Source organism: Vombatus ursinus, unplaced genomic scaffold, assembly GCF_900497805.2.
Source record: "Vombatus ursinus unplaced genomic scaffold, bare-nosed wombat genome assembly UNPS02014818.1, whole genome shotgun sequence".
Classification (NCBI taxonomy): Eukaryota; Metazoa; Chordata; class Mammalia; order Diprotodontia; family Vombatidae; genus Vombatus; species Vombatus ursinus.
Window position 1 is genome coordinate 27,927,878 of NW_020954596.1, and position 11,298 is coordinate 27,939,175.

The window sequence follows — 11,298 nt, forward strand, 5'->3', positions numbered from 1 at the left end:
AAATATGTCATAAAACATAATTCCTTCCCAACCAACTAATTTGCACAATTCGTTAGAGTTTATTATAACTGGATTGAAACTGTAAATTTTCCTATGTCTAAGAGTAGACATAAATGAGCAAGCTTTATCAAACAGAATACCATTTGATTAAGCAGAACAACAGCTGACTATGTTTAGGAAAATGCCACGTTAAGTTTTTTGATCAATTTTCCCCCTTCTCATTGAAAAATTGTTTTGTTTTAGTGTTGTGTAGACAGAACCTTAAAGCCTCAAGTATTTGAGGAATAATGTGCTGACATAAACTGGAATTTTTCAAAAGATTCTATGTAAATTAAACTGATACTTGGAGTCAATTTCCTTTGGGTACAAGTTCAATCCAACCAATTAACTTCTTTGAGTCCCCAGTGGCATGTGACTTCTCCATGGGACCTCCTTGATGACTTTGGTTTTTAGGACAAAGTAGTTTCTATCATGAAATTATATTTCAGCCTATAAAGTAAAATCTACATATTCAATGAATAAAATAAAGCTCTGATATAATTTCATTTCAAAAAAAGGGTTTCAGTTAGTTCATGAAGCATCCCAGAAATAAGGCCAGTACACCATGTAAATTTTATGTATCTTCTTTGCTTTGTTTAAAATATTCATATAATAGAAGGAAATTCTAATACAGCATGGCCTATCAGCCACCTTAGAGTTACTTGCATTGAGAAAATTCCCTCTACAATCCATATAGAAGGGATTCTAGAAATTTGGGCCCCTTTTTGGGGAAGAAAGGCAGGATACAATAAACAGGCATACTTTTCCCTCAGATGTTAACATATTGACCTATTTTTTACCAGATGTTTTTATTTTAGTGATTTTGTTTTTAGTTACACATAAATGACAGCATTTTCTCCAACTGGTAAAAAATGAATATTTATGGAAAAAAATTAAGTTGTGAAACATTACATTTGGCATTTCACTCCAGTGCCAGCATCTAGTGATGTGGTGGGAAAGTAACAGATTATTAATGTGTGCATTCCATTGGATGACCGACCACAAGAGGTTTCCCTTTTATGGATAAGTTTTTTCCTCTTTCCAATTTTATCCTTATGTGTTTTCATGCAGCATGTCTCTGTAAATCACATAGCCCACCCAAAGCAGCTAACTGTTTACATGGCCACTGGATCTTTGCAACTATGCAGTGAAAAAAAAAAACAACAATCCTGAAAAAATGACTTGTCACTATAACCATTAGGCTTTTTAACATGATGCCTCTGACTACTTTGGCATTCATCAGTCATGAGGAGTAGCATGTGATTGGGGCTGCAAGCAAAAACCCTGAAGTCCTATACTTTTCAGTACAGTATGATGTTTAGAGACCATTAAAAGTCTACTGGCTTCAGAGGCCCAAATCAAGTAGTCTTCAAAATAGGTGATAATGGCATAAAAAGGGGGAATGAATATTTATTTCTGATGCTTTATCAAGGACACATGAAGAGTTCATTTCATTTCTGTTTCCATATAACCAAATGAGTAACCAAATATATGTATATATATATATACATATATATATATATATACACATATATAAATAACACATTTAAGTAGTATTGTAAAGTAGGTAGATGGTAGCATGGATAGAGTGCTGGACTTAGAATCTGGAAAAAAATGTGTTTGAATCCTGCCTCAAATATTTACTATGTGACTGGACAAGTCACTTAAACTCTCACTTGGTCTCAGCATATTCATCTATAAAATAGGGGTTCACAGGGTTGTTATGAGGTTCAAATGAAATGAAATATGCATAAATAGTGCTTTATAAAACTAAATATGCTACATAAATCCTACTCTTATTATTTATTATACAATGAGAATTGACTCTCAATTTTTTTTGTATGTGAATTCTTACTAGTTGCTTTGTGTGTTGGGACTCAGGGGAGTGTGGGTGGAAAAAGAGTCTAAGGACCCATTCTCTAAATGAGAATTTATCCCAGCTTTCCCTTCAATATTAGCTTACTAAATTTTTGGACTCTAGGCAGTAGAAATGACCATTTAACTGCTAATAATTAGCACCTAATAAATGTCTGTCTATCTTTCTGTCTGCCTGTCTCTCTCTTACAAACACATTAAATAATAATAGTTAATGTTTAGAGTGTTTTAAGGTTTGCAAAACACTTTATATGCTATCTCACTTGATTGTCACAAAAATCTTGTGAAGTAGGTGCTGTTTTTATCTCTGTTTTATAGATGGACACATTTAATGAACATACACAGACCTAAATTACACATCAATTTCATTGGATACAATTTGTTTCAAGGCAAATAGGCAGCCTACCAATGGAACATCTTAGCACTGATAGCCTATCCCTCCCCCGCTCCTATCCTCATTCAATCATTTGTGTAATATCTCACAGAGGATAGGGTTGATTATACATCAAGAGAAATCTGATACTCAGGTGGTAGCCTACAAGGTCTAGATCCTTTAAGCCAAAAATTTTCTTTAGACTCCCTGTCCCAATCTGACACAAGAAAGAAAGAAATTCTAACTTACAAAAGATACTTTCCAGGCCACTACCCTAGTTAAGAAAAAGGAGCAAAGTAGATCTTCTATTTATTGGAAGAACATGTAACATGGTGAGATTTAATTTTTATATCTTAGTATGATCCTCAAGGATCAGAGACTCATCAAAGGTCATTTTTTCCCATCTTCTCCCTTATCTCCATCTGCCTCAGCATTTCCAGAAGGTTATAGGACATATAGGTGTGAACTATTTTGAGAGAAAGGTAAAGTTCATATGGACTAACATGGTAATATAAAGCTGTAGATATCTGAAGGAATGCACATCCATTTTTAATTTTATTTTTTAAAGATGATATTCACTTCTGGCTTCTTCCAAACATGGAGTGGATAGAAAAGAGGCATTCCAAAGTGAAAGTGAAGAGAATAATAGTGTGGCTGATTTGGAAGTTGAGAAAGTGGAAATAATTTGTATTAACTGTGAATATGTACCACCAAAACATTTGAAAGAAGACCAGAAAATTCATGTCACTGTTGACATACTTTATCTACACAATGCTTTTTTATACAGAGAGTTTGACATTAAGTTGATTAGAAGAATTTTTCCTTTTGTTCTGTATATTTTAGCACTGGGGAAACATGACCTATTCTAATATTTGAACTCTATCTCACAAGCCTTCCATTCTTTTGCTTTAACTCTAAAATGATTTTGAATTGTTTTGAAATACCTATCACTTACCCCTTTGATGGGTTGTTTTGCTTTTTAAATGATACCCTCAAACTCTCCTTTTCAAAGTCTATCATTTATATAATGTCATTTTGTCACATCTATAAGGAAGTATCATCACATTATCCCTACTAATGACTCCACTGGGTCCCTATTTATGTCAAGATCCTAATTATAGTCCTTTAAAAATGCTCCCCATGGATTTTCTCTCATCATCTCATAGACCTTGTACTTTCTAAAACAGTTCTTTATTCCTTCTATCTGAGAGAGAGAGAGAGAGAGAGAGAGAGAGAGAGAGAGAGAGAGAGAGAAAGATTTGAGTAATATGAAGGTAAAAACATTAGTTCAATTCAGGTAACAGAGGGCTTTGAATGCCAAAGTAAACAGTGCAAACTTTATTTGGTCAAGAAATGGGATCCATTGAAGATCTTAATAGCATGATGCATTTGTAGCTGTGCATTCAGAAAATTTTCTGACAAGAATGTACAAGATGGACCTGAGAGAAGAAAAAGGAGGTTGAGAAATGATAAATAATACTATGTCTCAATATAATGCTTTACAGTTAATAAAATATAACAACTCTACAAGAGTCTTTTCTCCATTTTGCAGATGCAGAAACTGAGAGAAGAGTAGTTAAGTGACTTGCTCAAGGCTAATATGATAGATCTAGGACTTGAGGCTAGGTCTTCTGACTCCATATCCCATGTCAATCTGCCTCTTGATGTCTGGCCCTTTTCAATTGGATATATTATTTAATAGTTCAAGCAAATGATCATAAGCTCCTGAACTAGGGTAGCGGCAGTGGAAAGAAAAGGAGGGGAAAGATGGGAGATAGCACTTGACAACTGATTAGGTATAGGTGGCAAGGAAGAGGAGTCAAAGTTCACTTTCAGATCAATCCTCATTTGGGGACTGGGGGGACTGGGAACAGGTCATGTTCAGCATATAATCTTTTTATTCCATAATATATATAATGAAACAAGTTTTCAGGAGAGTAACCAGTTGAATAAGCTTGATTTAATTGATGCTTGACCGTAATTCTCTTCCTTGAATCTCAAAGACAATATCAAGATTTCTGTTTTGTCCAGAAAAGATGGCCCTGCTGGATATTCCATAATGACTTGTTTTCGGTAGCCTGGGGACACCATATATTTGTTGACTCTTGTTCAGTCATTTACTGTTGTGTCTGACTCTTCATGACCTCATTTGGGTTTTCTTGGGAAAGAAATTGGAGTGGTTTGCCATTTCCTTCTCCAGCTCATTTTACAGATGAGGAAACTGAGGCAAACAGGGTTAAGTGATTTGCCCAGGTTCATACAGCTAGTATGTATCTGAGGTTACATTTGAACTGAGGAAGATGAGTGAGGCCCTGCAGTCTATCCACTGCAGCACCTATAAAAATCCATTTAAAGTCTCCTTAGGTTCAAGGACTTGTAGATTTAGAGTTAGACCTGAGAGTTTATCCAATCCAACCCTTTCATATTATTGATGAGGAAATAAGTCCAAGGATAAGTCAATTGCTTAAGGCCACACAGTTATTAAATGGCAGAGTTGGGATTCAAATGCAGGCCCTAGAATTCCAAATCCCATGTCCTAGCCACTGGACTTTGTTGTCTCTTATGGCTGTAGCTTCAGAAATATCTTAGCAATACTTCAGGTATGCTACTCAGGTAGAATTACTCTGTGAATAAATGTGCATCACCTCTATTCTATTCTTCCACTACCCTAGAATGCTCCTTTATAATGATTTCCACAACTAAGAAGACTCACTTGAAATCATGTGACAACACACAGTGTTCTAATATATAGAACACTCGAGTTGATTTCAGAAGATATTTGGTTTCCTCCATATTGGCTCTACCATTTCTTACCTGAGTGACCTCTAGCAAGGTAATTCTCAGTTCTGACCTTCAATGTCCATATCTGAAAAATGAGGAGGTTGGAATATATCATATACCTAGGGAATAGTAAACTGGATGTTTGATCAAGGGCACAAAAGTCTAAAGTAATAATTTTTAAGATTGCACCATCTTGAAATTTCTTACAATTATATTGACAGCACTTTTCTATTCCAGCAGAATAGAAACTAGTTTGCAAGAGCAATTATATAGACTAGAAAACGATCAAAGGAAACATCTCTCTCCCTTCCTACCCCTTTGGTCACAGACTGAGTGAGATCTTTTTCAGGCCTGTGGCCTTCCCCAAAGTGGCCTAGTAGTATTTTAGAGTCTCTGTCTTCTGTCCTATAGGGCTAATGGGCTGAGGTCTCCTCCCTGCGCCCAGGTGGATTTGAGGACATATTTTGTATTCTTCATCCCAGCTACTATTTTGTACTGCTTACCCTGCATGCCCAAATGGTTAGATACAACTCTGGACTACATGATGGCTAAGGTCCCTTTCCACTTTTAAGATTCTTTGACTTTTTACCCCTCTGAGCCTCAATTTCCTTATTGATAAAATAGGAATAGTAAATAATATCTGCACCACATACTTCAACAGCTTCATTGTTTAAAAATTATTCTTAGATTTAAAAATGAAAATGTAGGTAATTATAAAACTCTCTCTAGCCCATGAAAGGATATTTGTAACTCACAACATCTGGGGAAAGAAACAAATCAGGGAGTGGAATTCGGGTATGGAATTCATAGCTATTTTCTACAAACCACTGATAGGTCAGAAGAAATAGTCCATGCAAGCAGATCTCTACTTGTGAGGTTATTATGATTAATTCCCTATCACTCCTCTTTTCCCACAGAGTTATTTGGCAGAACAATACACATTTGTCCCCACTGGGTGGCCACTACGTTATACTTTTAATATTTTCATGAGTTTAAATAGAATTCCTTTGCAAACTACAGGACGTTTTCTTTAATCTATGTGATTAACCAAGCCAGGAATTGGAAAGATAATGTTTTCTAACTTCCTTTCTGATGAATAATAAATGTCACCAAGGAATTGGGTAGTAGGAGGTAGTTGCCTGTGCCATCTGCTGTGTATGGGAACAGAAGAAAGATATTAAACTTTAAATTAGGAAAGGCTTCACAGAATGGAAAAGATGAAAGGAAGCTACCCAGGACATTTGAAGAGAAATATCAATCCCTATCAGTTAACTCCCTTCTTTGAAAGTGTAAAAATATACCAGACGGCCCCAATTACTACATCACCAACAATTTATGTATAGATTTGAATCTGGGCAGTCTACAATTTGTATGCTTCTTCTTTCATTTAATGCATGTCCAGACATCAAGTATAGTATCTGTAAGTTACAGTGTTGTTGCACTTCTGTGAAGAATAAGGAAGGGCAAGGCTTCATGTGGAATGTCATGATGACACATATTAGGAAGGATATTGACAAGCTAGAGAAAACCTGGAGGAAGGTGACTAGGATGCTAATGGCTATGGAAACTGTCTCATGAAAGGATTGCTTGAAGTTTCTCAGGGTGTTTAGCTTGTAAAAGGCTAAGGGATGACAAATTATTACTGGCCTTTTATATTAGAGAGCTGGCTATCTTGTGGAAGAAGGGTTACCTGCACTGTTCATGAAGCTGCAAATTCATCCAGCCATTCTAGATGGCAATTTGAAGCTATGCAAGAGAAGCTGCTAACTACTGTATCTTTTTGGTCCTAGGGATCCCATTACTGGGCACCTGCAGCAAGGAAGTCAATGATGGAAAGATATCCTACGTAATTACATTAGTAGGAGCACTCTTTGTGGTAGCAAAACAAATGAACAAACTAGAAATGAAGTGTGCACATATTAATCTGAGGATGTTTAAACAAATTGTGGAAAATAAATTCAGTAGAATACAAAACACAAACAATTATGAGGAATAAGAGAAACGTGGGAAGCCTCTTATGAATTGATTCAAAGCAAAATTAGTAAAACCAAGAGAATAACATATACAATGACCACAGTGATGAAAAAGAAAAGGAATTGAAAGGCACCAGAATCAAATCAATGCACTGAGCAATATGACTCCAAAGGTCTGATGCTTCAGCCTCTTTTTTCAGTAGGAGTAGTAACAGATGAAGAATGAGGCATATTTCTTCAGAAATGGTCAGTATAATAGATACGTTTTGTTTAACCATACTTACTTGTTACTGGGCTGGTACTGAGAAATGCCATCCACATAAAAGTAAAGTAGCAACACAATCTTTAAAAAATCATTAGATAGTCCAGTGGGCAGATCATGGACAAATAGGTAGAAATCATAAGAAAGGAGATTTTACTTCAGCATTAGGAAGAACATTATAACTACTAGAGCTGTAGGAATAGGTTAGAATAGTAGCTGCTTTATGTTCTTGGGATCATCTGGATTAATTAAGCCTTGAATCAAGTATTCTGCAAACAAAATTTTTATCTCACTGATTCTCATGAACAATGATGCTCATAATCTCCCACCATCTTCCCTTGTGAGATTTTGTAAACTAGTTTATTTGAAACTAATGTTGCCCTTGGTTGCTATCAGAGACCAAATGATTGCTGCATGGGACAATTTTTAGCGTCTTTGGGTCATTTCAGAGTAGTGCTTACTTTGCCTTGATTGAAAATGGTTATTTCTGTCACTGGAGTTTTTGAAGGAGAGACTGGGTGACCACTTGTTGGGAATGTTGGATAGGGAGGTCGTTAAGTAGGCAGTGAGTTGGGCTAGATGACTTCTAATGTCTCTTGCAACTTAATGGTTTTGACGATCTAAAAAAATTACCAAAATATATTTATCCCAATTTCACAAATGAGCTAAATTTAGCTTCATGAGAAATAATAACAGGGGGCAGATGAGTGAAATAGCTATTCTGAATCTTTTTTGAAAATATTATACCAAAGGATCAATCTCAGTCCCAAGAAAATGATGTTGAAAGCACTTCTCCTCCTTCATAAAAAAGTGGAAAACCATGAGTTTCAAATACTGTTTGCCCAATCATATTTAGTCACTGTCTGTTGATTGGGCTTGTTTGTTTTTCTGTTATAGGGGAGGATTCATTATAGGGCATGGTGATTGAAGGGAAATGGCTGGTGGGAAAACAAAAGGCAGCAATAAAATTTTAAAATTATGTGGAAAAGGAAGCTTAGTGTAGTAGAAAGAGCAATGTGTGTGTGGGGGACTTCACAAAGTATCCATCCTAAGTTTGTTGAAATAGTGTTAGTCGATATTGACATCTGTCCTTTTATTCATCTCCAGTTTTGCAGCATCAAGAACTCATTTTATTCAGTGAGATTAGAATTCTGTGAATTGTACATTCATCTTCTCATTGTTATTCTTCTAACTTGGTATTGATTTTTGATCTCTGCAGTTGAAAGATGATGAACACAAATAGTTTCTTCATTAACAACTTCTACTTGGTAAACAATAATATCATACTTAAGATATAATCCTGTCATTTTTTGTGAAGTTATTTGATAATCATTGTGTCCATGGCCCAATTCTCTTGTAGAACATATTCATGATATATGGGTATGAGGATTATGTATAACTCTATAAGCCTTTGGTCTAATTTCTTAATCTTGAGTCATATACACAAACACATACATACATATGTATGTATTTTTGGTGCATCTACCTATATGTGTATATATACATATTTGATTTCCTTCTCTGTCCTTACCTTTGTATCGAAATCACTATTAAAGTATACTCAACTATATATATAATACACATATATATAGTGTGTGTATGTGCAATATACATGTGCATATATCACTATTTTTCTCTATGCCCACCTTTGTATTAAATGAATAAATATTAAAGTACATATTGATAAATTTGGAAGGAATTGTCAATTTCTTCCTGGAATTTTTGAATCCCATTTTTCTGCAAGAGCTAATATATAATCTATAAACATTTTAGTATTTTTTCCCATTATGTTCCTCATGAACATTCAAGATGTTCAATATCTCATGAAATAATGCTTCCTACTGCCTTTGGAAGTACACTGAAATCAAGTCCTTCAATTCCTTTATTGGACTTAACCTTGAGACCTCTTTTTATTTAGTTATAACTTCCTTCTGTCTTCTAGTTTCACTTGTAAGAAAAATGTCCACATTGGTACGAATGATTTTTTTCTGGTAGTATGTTGGGTTATATACTTCTTACCTCTCACCTGGACTATTGGAATAGGTTCCTATCGTTTTCCCTGCCACAAACTCTTGAGTACTTTCCTGCGCTTGATGCACAAGATGCACTTGAGTACATCTATTCAGCTACAAAAGTGATTTTCCTAAAGCCCAGGTCTGATCATGTCATCCCACTACCAAGTAAACTATAATGGCCCCTTAATACCTCTAGAATCAAGTATAAAATTCAGTTTGTCATTTAAATCTCTTCATTTGACCCCTTCTTCCTTTTCCATTCTTCTTACATTTAGTGCTCCTCCACATACTTAACAAACTAACAATACTAGCATACCCGCCGTTCTTCTCACACAACATTCCATCTCCTGACTGTATCTTTAACAATGGCTCACCTGGAATGCTCTCCCACTTCACCTGTGTATCTTAGCTTCCCTGCTTCCTTCAACGTTCAACTAAAATCCTACTTTCTGTTGGAGGTCTTTCCCTATCCCTCAAGTTATTGATGCCTTCTCTCTGAGAATGTCCTCTATTTACTCTGTGTACATAATACCATGTCTATGAATGTGTGTGTGTAGATAGATATATACACAACACCCACACATATATAATAAATAAGTGTACATATATTTAATGTAAGCATAATTATTTATGTATTGTCTTCCCCATTAGAATGTGAACTTCTTAAAGGCAAGGAGAGTGGGGTTTTTATTTGTTGTTGTTTCTTTTTCTGTCCCCCAGAGCTTGGCACTTTGCTTGACTTATAGGAAGTGCTTAATATATATATTTTGACTGATTGGCTAGACAGCTAACATTTCTTATTACTATGAGTTACATTTAATATCATATATTATAAAACTGCATCAATACAATATATGATAATATTACCTTAATAACTAAGAGTTAATATTTATAAATAGTTTAAAAATTGTGATTCATAGTATCTTCTGTCCTCGTTTTCACTACCATCACTTTAATTGCATAGGTGGAAAGGAGATCCAAGGGACTGAGGGCTATTTAAAGGAAAAATAAAACTCTTTGTTTCATTGACAGCCATGTCCAAAACAATTCATTACCTAGTGCCCAGTGTATGGATGATGATCCTTTCTGTACTTGACTACGTTAGGCCTTGGATATCAGGTATAATGTGTTAAGATGATAGGGAAGCTTTTCCAACATAATGGAATTGGCCAGAGCTTGTGCTCCATTGGTCTAACCTTTAAGAATTTGCTGCAACCACCTTCTCAAGAAGAGACATCAGAGCAGGGCTTTTCTGGAGGACCTTCAACAAGATAAATAATACCAGTTGGCCAAATTGAGTAGGTAGCCATCTACAGAGATAGTTAAAATGTCAAAATATACTATGACAAAGGCACTGTGTTAGGTGTTGGGAATATAAAAATGAAAATGACTTATTCCTTGTACAATCTTATATTTTAGAGAAATGAGACATAAAAGATTAACTTCAGAGTAACAAAATTCCTTTTTTAATGTATCTTATTTTTTTCCTGACAAGAAGACTGAGAAGAAGATAATATGAAAAAAGACTGAAGTATAGTTATTCCTATATTATAGATTAGGAAATTGAGGCTCGGAGGGAATGAATTCCTGGACAAAGTCACCAGCTTACTAAACAGATGAGTCAAGACTTGAATACAGGTCCTCAGACTCTATGTCTTGAACTCATTAAAAATAGTGTGAAAGTGTAGTGTGAAAGTGTCTAAAGGTGGTATAAAAAGCACTATGGAAATTCAAAGAAGTGCAGTGACATAGAACAGGTAGCATTTGAATTGGGGTTAGAAGGATGGGTAGGTTTGCAACTGATGGAGATAGGAAGAGAGGGTAACATTTAAATTTTAAGTAATGGTGTGAGTGAAGGCCTAAAGACAGAAAACATAGGATGCTTCCTTCTCCTACCTCTTCCTTCTCCTCTTCCTCTTCCTCTTCCTCTTCCTCTTCTTCTTCTTCTTCTTCTTCTTCTTCTTCTTCTTCTTCTTCTTC